The sequence below is a fragment of the Anoplophora glabripennis genome, unplaced genomic scaffold, assembly GCF_000390285.2.
Source record: "Anoplophora glabripennis isolate ALB-LARVAE unplaced genomic scaffold, Agla_2.0 scaffold157, whole genome shotgun sequence".
Classification (NCBI taxonomy): Eukaryota; Metazoa; Arthropoda; class Insecta; order Coleoptera; family Cerambycidae; genus Anoplophora; species Anoplophora glabripennis.
In genome coordinates this window covers 343,104-364,153 of record NW_019416263.1, presented here as the reverse complement: position 1 = coordinate 364,153, position 21,050 = coordinate 343,104, and positions in this window count along the sequence as shown.

Genomic DNA, 21,050 nt, shown 5'->3' with positions numbered 1-21,050 from the left:
CCGGCTGGGGGAAGGAATGCGAAGGAGAAGCCGGGCGGCATTTCTAAACAGAACAATTTAACTGATTCAGCTGGAACGGTCTAAAAGATCTGATTTCCATGAACGGGGTTCACAAATAGCGAGAATATATCGAGTGGCACGGTTTGTATCTGAGGCAGCAGGCTCCCGCCGATATCACTGCTGACGTGCCAGGAATACCCGCCGCCGTTCTCCCGACACCTACTTTCATTTTCATAAACATCCCTTTTAAATTGCTTATACCGACTGAACTCCTCGTCCTCTGTCTTGGATTGTACGGCATTCCTAAACAAACGCATATAATCGTAACTTTTCATTAAGAATTCTTCTTCGTTCCGTTACAGCTGCATCAAAGTTTTGCGGATGGTTAGTCTAATACAATTATGGAATTTTGGTGAACTGCTCTCGTCCCATTTTAAACTACACAGACCCAAATATTTATTTTTAAGATAACTACCACAAAGATGTAGACTCACATATTCAGGCTGTTTGGATAAGAATGTTACATACTTAATTATTGACTGATTATAATGAAATTGTGACTGGGGGACTGACGCAGAATAAAATGAAATTTTGAATTATAATGTAGCCACTTTAACCTACATCGTATAGGACTGTTTTGTCTTATTTTTAATGCGTCATAATTCTATTTTACAATTTTACAATTTTACAATTTTACAATTTTACAATTTTACAATTTTACAATTTTACAATTTTACGATTTTACAATTTTACAATTTTACAATTTGTATTCTTCTATGGCCTTCTGGAAATCCAAATGAGTCCTGGGTTGACATCTCGGCTGGTTCCCCATAGGTCGGTCGTCTTGAAGAATTATTTATTATTTTTTTCTATAATGTTTGGGTGTCGGTATGACTCTTTTCTAATGTATTGGTTTGGAGGTTTTCTGTTTATTTATTTCATTTTATTTGTATTTTATTTGTTGTTATTTTGTTTTTGTTTTTTTCTATTCTTTTATTGATTTTTTTTCACCTCTTGATTTTTATTTGCTTAGCCTTTTTTGTTCTGATATATTTTTAGCTTATTTTTTAAATTATATTTATTTATTATTTTTTTTCAGGTGGGAATCTGGAAGCGAAGTGGTCGGTTTGAAATTAAATATTTATTTATGTTCAAAACCAAAAGTGTTGCGAGAGTACTAATTATTTTATATGCTCCGGCTTTTATATGCTCAGCCAAGGTAAAGCTAGGCTCCGCCCACCGTTGCACGCAAGGTGACGTCACCACGACCAATTTTACAATTTTACAATTTTACAATTTTACAATTTTACAATTTTACAATTTTACAATTTTACAATTTTACAATTTTACAATTTTACAATTTTACAATTTAGCAATTTAACAATTTAATAATTTAACAATTTAACAAGTTTACAATTTTACATTTTTACAATTTTACATTTGCAATTTTACAATTTAGCAATTTAACAATTTAACAATGTAACAATTTAATAATTTTGCAATTTAACAAGTTTACAATTTAGAATTTTACAATTTTACAATTTTACAACTTTACAGTTTTTCCCAATTTGACAATTATGCAATTCTACTTTACAGATTTACCATTTTATAATTTTACAACTTTACAATTTTACAAATTTACAATTTTACAATTTTTAGTGGACTAAAAGATGGTGTAAAGAATTATTTTGAAACTGTAGACAACCAATTCAAACAATTTTCGTTTGCCTTTTCTATAGATTAGGAGTGGTAGTTTTGTGCCATTACGAAAAAATAGGGAGCCCTATAACAATCAACGGCTGATGAGGAGTAGGAATTCTGGATAAGGTGGATGAGCATCCAGAGACAAGTATATGGCGATTCTCAGCAGCTACCGGGGTGAATCACATATAAGCTTCTGATGTACTTCATATCCAACAAATTAGGGCACTCCATTTTACTCCTACATAAATCTTCGCCAGATCTGGCTCTAAGAATAACTTTCTGCAAGAGAATTCTTCAAATGCATATTGTGTGTAAATATTTATAAATCTGTTGATCCTTGTGGAACATGTTCGTGGCTGTACGGGAGTATTTCCAGCAAATGCGATTAGAGTTTTAAGTTAATTTGGAACGAAAGTTTTGATAACGAAAACAGAGGGTTTTTCGGAATGCAAAGTGTGTAATGTGTTTTAGTGGTTTCTGGTTAGGCAAAACTAAATTTCACACTTTGGCTGATCCATTTGGAGCGGGCTATTCATTATTATTTTTCCCTTCTGCGTGTGGGAAATTATATAAAAAAAGGAACTGAAAAAATTGTAAACGGAAACATTAATTTTCGAAAAATGACGAAATTCGTTATTTTTTCAAGTTAAATGCAATTTAACGATCATAGCAGGATTCTAGGGCTGTAGGAAGCCGGTATTGTATCTGCCTAATTCCCACTTTCGTCGAATGCATTTTTTTTCCGTCTTGGCCCCACTGACGGTACTTTATTTGCAGAGGAACGATGTCATTAATGCTGAAGCAGTGTGTCACATCTCAAGATACGTTAAAGTTAATAAAGTTATGTTTCTATAATAATTAATTTAGCGCGAAGTTAATAATTTTTTCCATTTCCTGTCCATGTCGCATGTTATTCGTATCACCCTTAATGAGTAAAGCCATTATCCCCACGCGTCGCACCCTGCTTATGTTTGTTTTGACACAGTTGGCAGCACTGCGGAGAACATTTCATCACTAGTATTAAGAGTGTGTCACTTCTTGCAACTTATCATTTCTAGATTCGAGTGTAGTCGGATTCTTTTTATATCAGTCCCATTATGTGATGTGATGAGCATTTTTGTAGATCCTTTTTTGTTGTGTTCTCGTTATTGCGGCGCTAAGGGAATTATTTTTGTGATAAATCGTTTTCTTTGCTCCGCCACTCTTTATTATTAAATCTCTTGTATTGTATTTTTATTTACAATTGTGTATTCTCAACTAGAAAATTACACAGCGTCAGCTGTAGCAATTTTCTAATTCAGTTATTTGCAGGAATACACACCAGCCCGGCAGCGCTTAACAAAGTTAGGTTCGTTTTTAAAAATAAAGTAAATCGCTTAACTGCGAAATTTCAGCCGGCAGTAGGCGGCGTTAAGTGAAATTAAATGATTAAAATTACTCGAAAAACCTTTCCCGGTACGAAATTAATATAAATAAGTTCGCCCTTTAAGCGGACTCGAAATTATTCTCCCAAAATACGTACGTTTTTCCCTCTTAATTTTTTAAATATATCACCCACTCTCTTACGTCACTAAAATCGACAAAAAAAATAGCATTAAATCGCTTGCCTTTCACTTTGTCTACTTATCTGTTTTAAAATCCATAGCAACTGTATGATATACAGGGCGTTCTGATGGAAATCATTACATCTCATTTCTTTGGAGACAAAGGGTGAATTTTAATCACGCCTTACTAAAGACGGTGTAGACCGCATCAACCTGAACCTGATTGTCCAAATGGTCTAGTATAAATTCAGAAAATACCATGAGGTTAATTTCAACAGATCTATTTTTAAAAAATCCATGTCGCTCAGCCATAATTTGAGTTTTAACCAGGGAATAGATAGATCATAGATAAAAGTTTCGAAAAGTTTCGCAAAAACAGAAAGTTTGCTTATAGGTCTATAATTATTTATAAAACTACGTTGGCCATTTTTAAAGATAGGTACACTGAAAGAAATGCGTTTTATTCTTTATTAGAATTCTATATACCATTATAAGACCACTATATGTGACAGTTAAACAGGTGAATATTGGATATAAAACACGTATTGCTAGCACAGTTGTATAGTGACTATAAACCTTATTCTTTATTAAATTATTGTATAACTAGTATACAACGTTTTTTATACCCTTTACGAAATAATAGCAATAACTGTTATTAAAGTGTTCCATATCGTTATTAGAACATCTAGTACTGGTTATAAGTTTTATAATAATAAATGTATTAAACTGTTGTATACTCTGTATGAGTTAAAAACATATGTCATTAAGTTTTCAGAAATTTTATTGGATAACTGTAATTACAAGCTAAGGTTCTAATGTAAACATACATAAAACATACTTTTAAGCATTAAAAATGATGACAAATCGCTCCCAAAACTGTCCAGTTTATTTTCTTAGCAACGATGCACCCGTATTTTCTTGTATTACATGAGAATTTGCACTATAACTCTTCCACCTTAAGAATGAAGCATCCCCAGAAAGGTTGAGCTTCTTTCCATATAATTTTATTTCCTCTGGTTGATTGACTTTATACCCATGCTCTTCTTTGTCACCGTTAACCTTCTGTTCCTCCATCTTATGTAAAACTTAACATCAGCGATTTCTAATAGGACCTACAAAATAATAATTTTTAAGATTTAGACAAGATTTACATTTGAAAAAACAAAACAATTACAAGCCATAAAACAGTTAGATACTTACATAATAATTTTCCATTTCACACAACGCGATATGATCATGTATCCCACAAAACATGTGCATATACTGTCCATTTTCATCAAACTAGACGTGTGTAAGTCGATGCACAGCGGACTGTCGGAAATTTTACGATTGTTGTATTTTCTCTTCTTGAGTAAAGATAATAAAGACGTTGTGGTTTTGTGTGTTTATTTTGACAATGATTGAACATGTATGGACAATAAAAGTGGACTGTATAAGATAGTTGAGTACCGTTCTGCTTCATGCATAGCATGCTACTGAAATCTTAGAAGGGATGAGCTCGTGCGGCGAACCCTAAATCAGCGGCTGGAATAGCCAGGTTTCTTATTGAGTCGGCGCACTTCGCTCTCGGGTCTGACATATGATTATTATTACAAGACTATGAATATAACTTAACAACGATCATAACCGATTATGCACCGAGAGGTGACGATCACTTAACCATTATAAGATGCGTTTTACACGTTAAAAACGGAAACATATTCAGTATAAGAACGAATAATTCTGTTAATACAATTGTTATATACAAATTCGGATACTGGTCTTTATACAACAAATCTTCCCTACTATACAACTGGAATATAAAGTCTATAACACCTAATAATGTATAAGTAATTCATTATAACCTTTATTTCATAGATGCATAAGGTGTATTAAGCACCTTCCAGTTAAACTGATTGAATAATGAGTATGGAGATGATTGCTTTTTTTTTTAATAAAAGTTGTATATTGGTTGTAAAAGTTTTAATATGCGCTATACACATTATTCTAGATAAACAGTTTAATAAGCCCATTTCTTTCAGTGTATAATACAGGCCCTTTTCCATTTAGTAGGAAAACATCCTGAATAAAGTGATTGATTATAAAGGAATGTTAAAGGGGATGCCAAGTTCAACCAACATTTTTTAGCGAAAACCGGTGGTATATTATCGCAACCTCCACTTTTATTAGGATTTAAATCCTTTAAACCATTTCTAGCATGTGTATGTTTTTTCATATCACACATAAATTTAACAGTAAAGATACAAACACACCGTACTGTCATTAAACGTTGAAATAAATAACTTTGTATGGTTATACATTTATACTAGAAGCTTCACTAAATACTTTATAAACGGAAGGTATAGTAAAGTTACTATAACATATCAATTCTATTTCTATTCCACTCTTAGAAATATATTTTGAATCTTTAGCGGCTCCTGTTTTTTTGGCCTTAGGAACTTATGTAAGATCATGAGTGTTTGTGTTCCGAATTTCACTTCAATCGGATGAGTGGTTCAAAAGTTATGAGGGAAAAACGAAAAAATATTCCTACTTCAACGCCCTCTATCTCTGAAACGGTGCAATTTAGGAAATAAGTTTATATCATAAATTACCATTACTTTAACCTGTTTTATCGATTCTGAAGTTATCCAGATTAAACCTGAATCACCCTGTGTATTTCCTGAAAAGTTGCTATTACAGTTTCTAATTTCTAGTTCAAGATTAACAGAGTTAAACCGTAGACAAACAGTTATAACGCAATGATTATGCTGATGATATTATAATTAGTCTTCAAAAGTTATTTACGGGCAACTGGCACCCCGACTTTATCATATCAAAGACTTCCGCTGAATAATGGCAATAATTTATCCAAGCGGAGAGTATCTGGTATTGCCGGAGATATACACATTATTATGCATATTACTGGATGTATCTTATTTCACTTACAACTTCAATTATGCATGGCGCTGGAGCAGTCGTCCTGGTCTATTTTGGAGAGATACAGCGATGCCAAGTTGAATTTAATAAGATAGTTTAATGCGTCATAAATATTAATTTTACGGATTTACATGATCCAGTCGCAGAGTTGAGAATATTGTCCACATTACGAAAACTGCGAGGCTATTACTTATTCCGGATTGTAGGATGGAAACTGCATCATGTAAATCACTCCGTAACACAATTGCGGGTCGGAGATTCGATATTTTAATAATGTATGTACGTTTAGTTTCAGCGCACATGTGTTTTAATAACGTAATCAAAACTATGTAAATTGTGCCACAATTGGAGCCAAATTCATTTGTAATTGTTATGTTGTTCCCGTTTTGATAAAATAATATATGCAAATATTCACTTTTCGAGGTATTAAAACTGCTATAAACTTTAGAACAAAATACTAATTATACGCAGGTTAACAGATATAAATACATTAGACATAGGGGTAAGACCAAAAAAGGGTATTTGCAAGTAACCTTCCGAGTCTCCCAAGATTTGACTATGAGGAAAATTCAACAGTGGTAAGTTTTCCCGTGATTTTCAGGAAAACTTGTCAATCTGGCATAAACATGGAATGTTATGACCAGCACTTTGTTTTAAGTTTAAATGAAAGATATATTCTTTTTTAAACCCCCCAAAAAATTTGTCCGACAAAAATGTTGGTATTTTGAGTTTGCCCCACACACCAAATATGTCGATTTGGTGACGTTATGGTTGGTGACAACCAGTAAGCTGATTTTTGTGGAAGGGTTTGGTAATAAGATTTGAAATAAAAGTATCTTATTGTCCGACAAAATTCTTGAGAAGTTTTTGCAGTCCGACGCCCCAAAGATGTCGACTTAAAGACAACATGTTCGGTGATAACCAGCAATCTGGTTCTGATTTTTTTCCCTAATAATTGAAATGTGTAACACAATAATATACTTGTCTGCCAAAAAGATTGGAAAATTTGCCTTAAAAATGGGAAAAATAACTATTTTTGTGGTACCTAATGTTCATTCCGCTACAAATTAATTAATTGTTTAATGAAAAAATAAAGAAGAATAAATAAGAAAATTATCTTGTTAACAGGAGCAACAGAAATTAAAATTCATAAACTAACTAACTAATTTAATTAATCTCTATCAAAATGATTTCTCTGTTCAAAAAACTTATATGTACTTTTATTTTATAAACTATTGTAACTATTTTACAAAAAATGGTAACTGTACAATGAATGCATAAATTTTTACTTGTGTTTTTTTTAAATTAAAATTTGCAATCTTGTTTTGACAAACAGTTTACACATAGTTTTGTTCTTGAAAAACCAATTGAACCAATTTTAAACCAATTTTAAAAATATGTTTATACATTTATCAACGCGTTTATTAAAAGATTGTCTGGTTATAAAGTATAAATCCTTAATGCGAAATGATTTTGCAGCATTTAAAACCGGCTGCCAAAGTTCTTAACAGGTGTTTATAGTTTCTCCATAAGCAACTGATTTCATGTAATCCCGAAAACGGAAGTCTCGGCATTCCATCTCACATTTATGTACATACAATTTAAATTAAGATGTAATTTTAGGTACGAATAATACTTAATGGACAGTAGCATACAAATGACAGCAATAAGACAAGTGGAATTATTTGATTTTCATCCAAACTTAAGAAACTTCACCGCTAAATTAATAATATGTAGGTACTTCATTGTAATTTAATTCAACAGCATTGGAAGTTTCAAAGCCAAATATCTCGAAAACGGTGCGAGACAGCTAGTTTTATAAAATCTAGCTATTTTGTGTAAAAAAGTTGGAAAATAAGAATTTAATACCAAAGATGAGATACTTTAAAGTATAAAAAAGTTATGTCCTTTTTAACACATTCAATCTACTGCAGCTAACGTCTTCTATGAACTTTAACCAAAATATGAACACATTTAAATTCCTCTACTTAAAGAACTTCAAACCTCAAAATTTTGTGAGGATATTTGCATTTGTTAAGGAATAAATGAAAAAAAAAACTAAAATAATATTTTACATTTAACACCCTGTATCTCTTTAACTCTCAACTTTTGGACTAAGGTAAGTTCGGCTAAATCGCAATATTTTTGCTTGGGGAATCTACCCATGAATTTTGGCCCATTACCTCGGGACCACCCTGTATATGCCATATCCGACACGGTGAATCAGAAGAGGACAACATGCTCCAAAAAAATGGTCATCGCGGCTTAACACCTTGCGATTATTTTTTGTGGGGCGTTTTGAAATCAATAGTGCATATTTCTCTTGGGACCCGATTCTTGAATTAATGGTACTAGTTCCTATGACAAAACAAAGTCACTTTGCCAAATTACCCTGTAATTTTTTAAGAGTAAATCTTTAAGTTTTTACGCCATTTTATTATAGGAATTTATTCTGAGATCCCAGCAGTAAAGAATGAAAAGCAACTATACAGAAGAATTGTAAATGCAGTAAAGACAATATTTCAGCAATGCCTTAACATAGAGCAGGCAAATTTGGTACATGATTTGCGTTTATTGCTATCTTTAATTGGTAAAAATATGAATTTGTTGGAAGCCGAATAAGGGCCGGACAAGGGGTAGGGCGCCCTTAAATTGATATCGATTTTTTTTATCAGTAATTATTAAAAGATTTAAATTTGACACTTCTTTTACTCTTACAAATTTTTCGAAAAAGTGACGGTTTTTGAGAAAATTGGGATTTTGTGAANAAATACCAACATTTTTGTCGGACAAATTTTTTGGGGGGTTTAAAAAATATATATCTTTCATTTAAACTTAAAAAAAGTGCTGGTCATAACATTCCATGTTTATGCCAGATTGACATGTTTTCCTGAAAATCACGGGAAAACTTACCACTGTTGAATTTTCCTCATAGTCAAATCTTGGGAGACTCGTCAAACTTAAGCGGCACGCAAAGTTACAGCTTGCTGGTAATCATTTTTTTCTTTGTACGTAGGTCCGTGGACTAAATAACTTGTGTCATCAATTCTCTAAAACTTGTCTAACTGTAAAAAAATCGATATTAGTGAGACTTTTCTTCGTCGTGGAATTTATTTATAAACTGAAGCACAAGTTATTAAATGGCCTAGGGCGAGACGTGATTACAGACTTAATCCACTTTTTACAACACGTAGCCTATTATGAACATAAAAATGTTCAAGGGCATGTTGTAGCGGGGATATGCTTGAGACTATTAAAAACGTCGCAAATGAAGTAAAAATGAGTTAATATAGTGAACAAGACAGTTTTGAAGGGACCATCAAAAGAATGTAATACCAAGAACCGTGTTGATGACTTCGACATAGCGGTTCTTCATTGACTATAACGCACTCTAAAATACGATCAGAGAAGTTAGTTACAGACAACAATGGATCTCGTTGGTAGGACTCGTAAAAGCAGACGACAATTTCTAAACAAATCGGAGTAATCGGACAAAGCAAGGAATTGTTGTTTAATTCACAGGAGAATTACCTTTATTTTGAGAAGAACCGGTATTTCTACCGAACTCCTCGTATATTGCCTGCAGTGCTGAGACTCGGTGGAATGTTTGGACCCCTCCCTCATCACGCCAACTTCAACAGACACNGGTTTAAAAATATATATCTTTCATTTAAACTTAAAAAAAGTGCTGGTCATAACATTCCATGTTTATGCCAGATTGACATGTTTTCCTGAAAATCACGGGAAAACTTACCACTGTTGAATTTTCCTCATAGTCAAATCTTGGGAGACTCGTCAAACTTAAGCGGCACGCAAAGTTACAGCTTGCTGGTAATCATTTTTTTCTTTGTACGTGGGTCCGTGGACTAAATAACTTGTGTCATCAATTCTCTAAAACTTGTCTAACTGTAAAAAAATCGATATTAGTGAGACTTTTCTTCGTCGTGGAATTTATTTATAAACTGAAGCACAAGATATTAAATGGCCAAGGGCGAGACGTGATTACAGACTTAATCCACTTTTTACAACACGTAGCCTATTATGAACATAAAAATGTTCAAGAGCATGTTGTAGCGGGGATATGCTTGAGACTATTAAAAACGTCGCAAATGAGGTAAAAAAGAGTTAATATAGTGAACAAGACAGTTTTGAAGGGACCATCAAAAGAATGTAATACCAAGAACCGTGTTGATGACTTCGACATAGCGGTTCTTCATTGACTATAACGCACTCTAAAATACGATCAGAGAAGTTAGTTACAGACAACAATGGATCTCGTTGGTAGGACTCGTAAAAGCAGACGACAATTTCTAAACAAATCGGAGTAATCGGACAAAGCAAGGAATTGTTGTTTAATTCACAGGAGAATTACCTTTATTTTGAGAAGAACCGGTATTTCTACCGAACTCCTCGTATATTGCCTGCAGTGCTGAGACTCGGTGGAATGTTTGGACCCCTCCCTCATCACGCCAACTTCAACAGACACTTGTGTGGACATTGCGCTGGCCGATTGACTATATCGGAGGTAAGGCAGTTCCTGCAAATATGGGCAACAATGTAATTTGTTTTGCTTTTCCACTCTTTTGGTCATAATCGGTTAACTTTCAAAGATTTATCGATTTCGCCGCCATTTTGAAATTTTTGAAATGGTCAAGGTCATATCTGGACGTAAAATTTTCTCTGTGCACAAAATCGAGAGCTATGGAAATATATGTAAACTAAACAGCGTACAATTAGTTTTTACAAAATTAATAATGTTTACCTTAAATACTGGTAGAATATAAAATATATTTAAATCTAATATAAGTGAATTGACCAAAGTATCTGAAATATTTCAATGATTAATATATTGTAATATTGAGTTTTACTAAAATCAGATGTTACAGTGTAACTAAAATACTGGACTAAACTTTAATTGTGGATTCAACTTTACAAATTAATAAAAAACGTTTGTATAAATCGATACATACACAAAGGGTGTTAAAAAATAACAAAAGTAGGTATAGCTTACTTCAAGTTGGCTGTTGAGACAAATTATAAATAATATTATTATTTCGTTCATGGATAACATGATTACTTGATTCTTATTTTCATTTTATAATACCTTCGACTAAAAAAAAAATGCGAAAATTACTATGTTCGTGTCTGAAATTAGATCTCTGAACAATGACTATGGCATGCATACCTTACTAGAGCCACATACCAAATTTCATTGAAATCGCTTTAATCGTTTTCTTATAATCTAAAATCCTTTTTTAGGATTAACACTTCGTCTTTCGAAAATAAAGTTTCTGTTTTTGTGGCTTTTTGTCTGTTTAACATGGTTATAGGACCTTTTTTGCAATAAATTGTCATATTTTTTTTACAAGCGACAGATACACCTTTTTATTATTTGAAAAAATTAAATAGAAACTAAAATTTAAAACACTTATGCAATATGAACCAAGCTCTTAACTAGGTATAACTTTTGAGGACTGTTTTTAATTACGTCAGCTGGTTTTAGGGTATTACGTACTGTTTCTATTAAAAGTTAATATCAGTTAATTATAACACTCAAATTCTGGTCAAATGAGTTGTGTAGTCTTTGATGTAAATGCGCTAAAGAGACCACAGTTAGGCTAACTAATTGTCAAAAAAAAATTAAAATTAAATAAACTCTTGTTTCAAGTTATGACTGAACATTTAGAATAAACACCAACACAGAGTTTAGGGCATGAGAAATTAATTAATATATTTCCCAAATTGAAGTATTGCTTTTTCACATGTTTTGTTCCTTATATTAATATTCAGTGGTCATTATTACAATGTTAAAGAGAAAATAAATATTTCAATATTCTTTTATATTGAAAAATATCTTTGTTTCTAATTATTTATTTTTTTTAGGTCGTATAAAAACCTCTGCTTGTATTCTTTTATAACAACTTTGTAGGTACATTATTACAATCAAGATTACGACAAATCACAGCAAAAGCAAAGTTTATGTTGCAAAAGAGTTACCTATTTCTGTAGTTAATTACTCCAGCAGTTAATTTATACCCTGCATTATTTAAAAATATTATATCTGATGTATGATAACCTAATTAGTAAATTTCATGTCTGTAATTAATAGGCCATACTTATTTTACCACTGAAAATGCTGGAAATAGAACATGTAAGTAATTTATTCTAAATGCATGTAAATAATAAAAATGCAAATCATATGCATATTGAAGTTGCAATTTATAGTTGCTGCAGCGGGTAAATATTTGTATACTTCAATATTTGCATACTACATAGTAGGTATATGTGCAAATTTTAGCTCGTTAGAGTTTTCGAATTGCAAAAGTGATTTATCAGACACGTGAGCTACTTAATTTCTTCATTTTGTCGTTGATAATTTAAGGATCAAATTCCATTTACCTATATTGTATTTAGGCGATGTAAATATAAGTAGATCGCTGTAAAAAAGAATTCACAAATGGAAAATACAGAAAATAGAGTTCTTGTTCTATTGTCCATGATTTATCACAACTTTTCATCACTTTGCTTTACGGTACAAAATTTTATTTTGCAGTATCCCCGGCGTTTATTCGGTATGAAAGTATGTATTCAGACGGTGCTGGTGATCCAAATGTTTGTGTTTGACAGAGAGAGCTAACGAAGCGTTCAATCACGTAGAATTTCCTGCGGAAGTCGCAGGATATTTTTCGCTTCAGAAAATACTTTCACGAATCATATAGCTACCTGATTTTGCGGTTTTTCCGCTCTTTCTTTCCGCTTATGTATGTGTGTATGAGCCAATTATCCGTACGAGGAAATTTAAAAGGCAGTTAATTAACAAGTCAAAAGGTAATAGATCGTATAATTAACACCATGCTGTGTTTACCTAACCTTACAAACAGATTTTCATGTACAGGCACATACTTCTTTCCTTTTAATACGAAAATATTCATTAACTATTCGACTCAAATTCTTCCAATAAGTATCTCTTGATTATTTATTTATTTATTTATTTATTTATTTATTTATTTATTTATTTATTTAAGAAGTAGGAAACCCAACAGGATTAAAAATCCCAATAACAGGGTAACACTAAACAAGTAACAAAAAACAAGGTGATGAAGTACAGTATAAACATAATCTAACTAATGTGACAATACAAAAAGAGAAAAAAAAATTACCTATAAGAAATTATACACTTCCTCACAGAGGTTTTATATCTATTCAAAGAAATATTAAAGATATCAACTAGTTGACATAGATTGCTATTAAAATATCTTGGAATTCTATGAAACGGTGAATTTAAATTATAATTACTATGCGAGAGTTGAACATAGAAAACCGAGAACTGACGGTTAGCATACACCGGGGCTAAAAAATTTAACAGAGACAAAATATCTGTATCAAAATATCCATGAACAATTTTATATAACAAAACACAATCAAAAAATTGTCTACGCTCTTCTAAACTAAGCAATTTATGTACATTAAGAGAGTTCTTATATGGAACGTGTAACAATTCGCGATTAAATCTATAATTAACATTATTAATAAATTTGATTTGAACAAACTCAATTCTGTTTATATATTTAAAATATAAAGGAGACCAAATTACCGTATTATATTCCAATTGAGACCTAACTAAAGAAAAATAAAGACAAAACATACTTTTAATATTTTTAAAATCCTTGGTAAGTCTCAAAATGAAACCCAACATTCGAAACGCACGTCTGACTATATAATCTATATGAGCATCAAATACCAACTTATCATCCAAGATGACTCCGAGATCCTTAATACTATAAGCTTTTTCAACAATATTAGAACCAATAATAAAGTGACTCTGAATAGTATGCCTATTTCTAGTGAAAGAGATATGACTACATTTCTTATCATTAATAAATAAGTAATTAGACTTACAAAAATGATACAGTCTATGAATATCTTCCTGAAATTCAACAACATCAGTATCACTTGAAATTTGTTTGAACATCTTAAGGTCATCAGCATACATTGAGAAATGACAGTGCTTAAAGCAGTTAGATATATTATTTATATATATAGAAAAGAGTAAAGGACCTATATGACTACCTTGAGGAACACCCGACGTAACTTTGCTAATATCAGTGCTACAATTCATAGTCACAACGTACTGGGAACGATTGGCTAATACGATTTAATGCATGCCAGAAGATTGCCAAACACACCAACACATCGAAGCTTATTAAAAAGGGAATCATGGTGAACCTTAGATTTCGAAAAGTCCGTGTATACAGCGTTCACCTGAACATTTTTATCCAAACTCTGAGAGATGATCTGTACAAAAGGACCAAGGTTAGTCACAGTAGATCTACGACTAAAAAATCAATGCTGGTTTTCGTTTAATAAATATTTTATTTGAAAAAATAATTTACCCGTAATAATTGATTCTAAGATTTTGCTAAATGTGCATAAAATAGAAATTGATCTATAATTATTTTTTCATTTCTACTGTCAGATGTAAAAATAGGTGTAACTTTAGCAATGTTCCACTTTTCAGAGAAGCAACATTCAGTAACAGATTTATTAAATATTACAACACGATTTGATAAAAATTGGAGGAATATTGTCACACCCAGCACCCTTATTAATATCTAAGTTATTAATCTTATGTGTGTTATGTAATTAATGTCACTAGAGGTAATATTAATAGCATTGTTAAAACATACAGGGTCATTAGTAAATTACTGGCTTATTAACTGGCTCGTAAACAGAAGCAAAAAATTCGTCAAAACTTTAGCAACGTCTGGATAATTACTAAAAACTTTGTTGTTATAATTCAAGTTGCAAGGAATACTATTTGTACTTCTGATATGCGAAACATATGACCAAAATCTTTTTGAGATACTAATAATATTATTTTCCGTATCAGCAATTAATTTTTTGTAATCAATGTGTATTTGTTTTTTAGACTGACTTCTATGACTTGCAAACAAATCATAATCAGCAACTCTATTATATTTTTTCCACCTATAATGGAATATACTATTTTCCTTAGCAGTTTCCTTATATCAGTAGAAAACCAGATAGGAAATTTTCCACTTTTATGGTTAACTAAAGGAACATATTTCTCTATAATATTATTTAGGACCTCATAAAAAATGAAATATCTCTATCAGTATTAGTCTTATTAAACAATAATTCCCAATTGACGTCACTAAGTTCGGCATTAATTTTATTATAGTCTGCTTTCAAAAAGTTAAAAGACAAATATGAAACTTTAGGTTTTTTCATTTCAATGGAAGATAAATCAATTTGAATATCAAGTGACACATGATGTAAATCTTCTTTAACAAAAGGACAATCACTCCTCCTCATTATAATATCTGAATATTTTGACAAAAACAAGTCTAATATCCTATCATTACTTAGTTAGTTATTAGTTGTCACAAAAAAGTTAAAGCTGTATATAAGTGTAGCTCTGATTACTACAATTTGTATAGAAAATAAAATGTTACCTACAGTTAACTTGACTACACTATTGCAAATTAAATCATCTTTATTTTTACAAGCTTTTATTTAATTTGCCTTGTCCTATATGTATCCTATAAGGATACATAACGACGTCATTTTGACATTTTGGGGATGCTGGACAAATGGGAACGCGGATGATTTTTGTCGAACAAATATGTTTTTAATTATTATTTTGTCATTGAAACAAACCATTCCGATAAAAAAGAAAATTGCATGTATCGCATAGCGCTTGTTAGAAAACGCGGTGACGCCGAAAATTTTCGAAGAGGAAAGGTTTGTCGGACTCGTTATAAAGAAGGCACTTGCATGTATCACTAAAACGCAAGAGCGATGTACTGGGGACTATAATTGATTACACTGAGTTAGCTAATACATTATATGATTGTAATAATTTCTGTTTCCAGAAATAGGTGATGCAACAAGGCGGGGTGTAATAATTAAATCTTCTAAATTCTAAAAATTATTCGATTTTTTAGTCGTTTTCTTTCCTACTTCAGTTTGAGTTACGATTCAGCAAAAACTAAAGTATTTTTTAAAATAAAAACTTGATGATGTATCCATTTTCGTTCGTACCTCGGTTTTTATTGAACCAGTTGAAAATAATATGCATTTCATGAATAGGTGTCGTTAAAATTTTATTCTTGAGCTTCCTCCTCTTCAGAATTATCTATACGGGATACTGATTACTATTTCGTCGTTTTAGTTTTCCCTCCGAATTTGTAGAGCTATATTTTTAGCAATATTTATAGTTTAAAGCGGTTAAATTTTATATCATCTAACTGAAGCGTATAATAAAATATTTAACTATTTCTATTTCGTTCTTCTTTCTCAAGTCCAGGTGAGTAAAGGCCAAATGAAATAAGGCGGAAATGCTCTCTGTCTGACATATTTTCTCCAGGGCAACTTATTTTAATAGAATTCCACGTTCAGACGGAGGTATGACTATTTTATGAATACTCTTTTAAGTCTCTATTTGTAAGCAAAGTGCATGTTATACAGATTCAAGTTCTAAAAATATAATAAGAAACTTCACGACATGTTCTATATTTAAATATATAGAGTTTATTTCTTTGGATGTTTTACTACAAGATCAACGACGTTAAGAAATTTATTCAAAAGAATGATATATTTTTTATGTGCCCTAAAAACTAATCATTATATTGTATCTGAAAGCATCAATTTCAAATATATTTCATCAAAGTAACATGCAGAAGTAATTTAATGATAGAAGTGTTTATCAATATTAATACAGGGTGTCTCATAAAGTACGCTATATACTTTGGGTGGTGCTAGTACATAAAAAATATACAACTAAGACTTCTAGTAAACCGAACCTCTTAAATACACCGTTTCGTTTAAAATACAATTACAAAAGTAATTTTTATTAGTAACTCTTTTTTGGAAAAAGAAATTGAAAGAAGAAGAAATTGTAAGTGTGACAAAAATTGAAAGTGTGAAAGATATTGAGTGTGAAAGTGTGAAAGTCTTGAAGAAATTGCGATTGTGAAAATGTGAAAGAAATTAAGTGTGAAGTATAAAAGAAGAAGAAATTGAAAGTGAGTAAATGTGTTTTTTGAACACCCTGTATTTTATTTTTCAATATATATATAGCTAATTTATTTATAGCTAATAGATTTTTTTATTAACCAACAGAAACTAAAGAGAGAATCTAAACAAATCTTATTATAATAAATGTTGAATTTGAGCTCCTTCTGTACCGATACATGTAGCTCTGTCTAAAATTAAATCCAATCCGTTAAAAAATTGAAAATGCAGATACCTAAATTAGAAGCATCTACAATTCGCATTCTTAACATTTAACAAACATTTATTTTATCCAGCAACAACAAATTTACAATAAAATAAAATTTATGAAATAAATAGTAAATCCGATATCAGTCTTTAGCACCCTGTATCTCTTAAACGAACATAATTTTGTTAAGGTATATTTGGCTAAATCTCATTATTTTCATGCATAAAATAAACCTATGACCCACTTATTACGGACCACCTGTATATTTACGTTTGCAATCTGATCGCGAATATTTCAAACTTAGGGCTACCTTCAGTTTGTTGATACACTTTTTAAATTTATTCGTGCTATAACAATGTCACACATTATCTTATGTTCGCTTGTTGTTATTTTGGTAAATAATATCATTTAGATTTAGTTATATCTCTGCAGAAGCTCTGATATTTATTGTATAATAGAAAGTGTGTCGAATTATTACTATGCAAATAACGACAATATTTAGAGACGAAAATTTCACAAGGTCATTTTTTTTTGTAAATGGTATTATTTTAAATATTTGAATAAAGAGAAATTTCCGAAAACCATAGCTGTCCACCGCATATCTACGGTTCTAGTAATCGAAATCCAAAATTACTGAATTTTGAATTTTATTGAGTTTCATGCTTATATCTCGAAATTGGTATCTTTTCGTATCAAGGATTATACAGGGTGATTCAGAATTTATAAAAAAAATTGAATGTACAGTGGATTCTTACAAATACAACTTTCTAAAAAAAAAAACAAATTGAAAAGGGTAGTTCGAAAATGATTTAAAAATACACTTCTGCACGGCACTGGAAACTGGTCCACTGTAAAATCTGACCTTGCGCTAGGCAAAGCATGCAGCATGAACGGATAAAAAATTGAAAGATATTCCAAAGGAAATAAATATAAAAAATTTTATAACACCATCAGCAAATTCAACTGCTTTGTCGCTATTAGTATTATTAATTAATAAAATTTATTTGTGGTTTGAATTAATGAAATAATTTGACAAAACTGATGTTACAACAACTTTTCAAAATTTAGCCCACCGATGTCTAAACACATTTGGGTTCGTTGTACTCAGTATCTACGAACTAACACAAATGTTGTCTTGCTTCACCATAACACAAATGCTTCACCACAACACAAATGTTGTCTTGCTTCACCATAAATTAAAACGATCTCACGTAAGCCATTTTTGATACCTGAAAAACTAATGTAAACACTATTCGCGATCACCTAGGGCCAAGTGGAGAGAGAATGCATTGCATACAGCGCACAACGCGAATGACGCTAGAGACTACAGTAGTCCAACGATTAAGGGTTGTAAATACTACAACCTCAATAATTTTTTTCTTTGAAACTGTAAGGAATTTATAATTTTTTTTACAATATAGTGTGCAAAACCGTACTTATCTTATCAACTTCCACGTCACCTGTTACATGAGTGTTGTATAAAAATGAAAACGTAATATTGACAGTTATAAGGAAGCACAAAAAAACAAGCACTTAGGTAGGGAATGCTGGAAGGAAGTCTAAGTTAGTTGAAGATAGGCAGTTGAAGTGAGAACAGTGTGGAGATCGGCAGTAAGACGATCGGCGGGCAGTGTGACAAAGTAGTGTAAAATTAATTGTTTAAAGTGTTATTAGTTAGCAGGTAATATTCGTTAAGTACTTTGTTGTTAATTGTTCTATATAATCTTATGATTGTGATGGTTATAGATGTTTCATGATAATAATTCTTTGTATGTTTAGCTTCCATTGCTTTATGCTCAAGGGCATATATTTTTCCAAGGTAAAATTGTTATAATTATACTTAAAGTTTGCCCATTATTTATTTCATGTTAAAAATATATGTATTGTCCTGATTGCCAGACATTACAATAACGACTTCTTTGTTTCACATCTAACTTGTTTTTGCCACGATTACGTTATACGTAAAATATAGATGTTTCATGATAATAATTCTGTATATGTTTAGCCTTCATTGTCTTACGCTCAGGGGCGTATATTTTTCTAAGATAAAATTGTTACAATTATTATTATAGATTGCTCATTATTTATTACATGTTAAAATATGTATATTGTCGTGACTGCCCAGATATTGCATTAACGACTTCTTTGTTTCACATTTAACTTGTTTTATCATGATTACGTTGTTCTTTGATTTCTTGTGCTCACTTTATGTCATACGTCTATACGAGCCTTGTTGAGTTTACTAACATTTTCGCCCGTGCGGAACGAATCTGGATTAAGCTCGATTGCCTCCCGTATGGGACTCCAGTGTTATGAAGGATCTTCCGAAATCTCAACTATAGCTGGATTGCCTCCCGTATGGGACTCCAGTACCTTCCGGCTCTGCCGGCTAACTAACACCAAACCTCTTCAGTTTTACTTGGAAGTGTGTATGACTAATATGAGGTAACAGATGACATTTAGTGACACATTAAATGAGACAGGTCTTATTTATCATTAGCAAAGGTTCTTAATTTATGCCTTTGGTTAGCGGTTGTTTTGTATTTATATTTGGGTGGTAAGAGCAACGATCGTGGGTTTCTCTGCCATGCTCTTTCCCCACAGGAGCTCTAGGTGAGCCTGGCACTCTCATTTTATGTTAAATGGTTGTTAATGTTTTTGTTGTTCTTTCTATTTGTCACATGTTTAATTTGAATTGTATGTAAATAAAGGTTAGGTGTATTTACTTTGCTTTTGTTTTATATAATTAAACCATACATCCCCTCTACAAAGTTAGTAGCCAGCGCCTTCCGGTCAATATAAAAATAGATACACACAACGTAGGGATTCCTTATGACGATCACATGTTTTTGGCCACTACTACGTTTACTTATTTTTTATCGAACCAGGGGTTGTTATACTACAATAGACTCCATTTTCATGACGTATTTATTCCCAATTTTTTTTGGGTAAGTTGTGAATTTGTATACAATTTTTACATATTTTTATCTGAGAAATATTCTCTCGTTTGTGCACTTTCTCCTGACATACCCTGTATAATTTATGTATCACCTATAACATCATAATATGAACAAATTTATTCGATTATCTTTATATAGAATGTTATTTTCTGTACTAAATTGACGCAACTATTAAAAAATTTGGAAACATTTGTAACGGGAATTCTTTCTTGTTTACGTTGATTAGCTATGCAAATATTTTCATTTACTTTGCAATATAGGGTAAAGCAATACGTAGTAGCCTTCTTTGTGAGGCAACTTAGTTTATAGCTGGTTATATAGTTGGAACAAAAGAGCAATTACGGCTCACTTTCCTATCAAAGAATTTTATGTCCGACGTACGAAATACAATTATCCACACTACAAAGTAAACAGGTCACTTTGACACAACTCATCAGCCTCCAAGTTCCACTATCTCAGACTCGCCTCTTTTGTTGCTGTTTTATTGTTTTTTGACTGTCGAAATTTGTTAGAGTTTAGCTAAAGCGATTCCTTTGTGATCCACGAGAGCCGAGCGACTTGGAATTTGTCGCGTCAAGACGGGCGTATCGGGAAATATTTCTGATTTTAACTACCTTTCCGAACTGTAAATTTTTTAACGAACTGAACTAGACTCTATAAAATGCATCGTAAATGTAT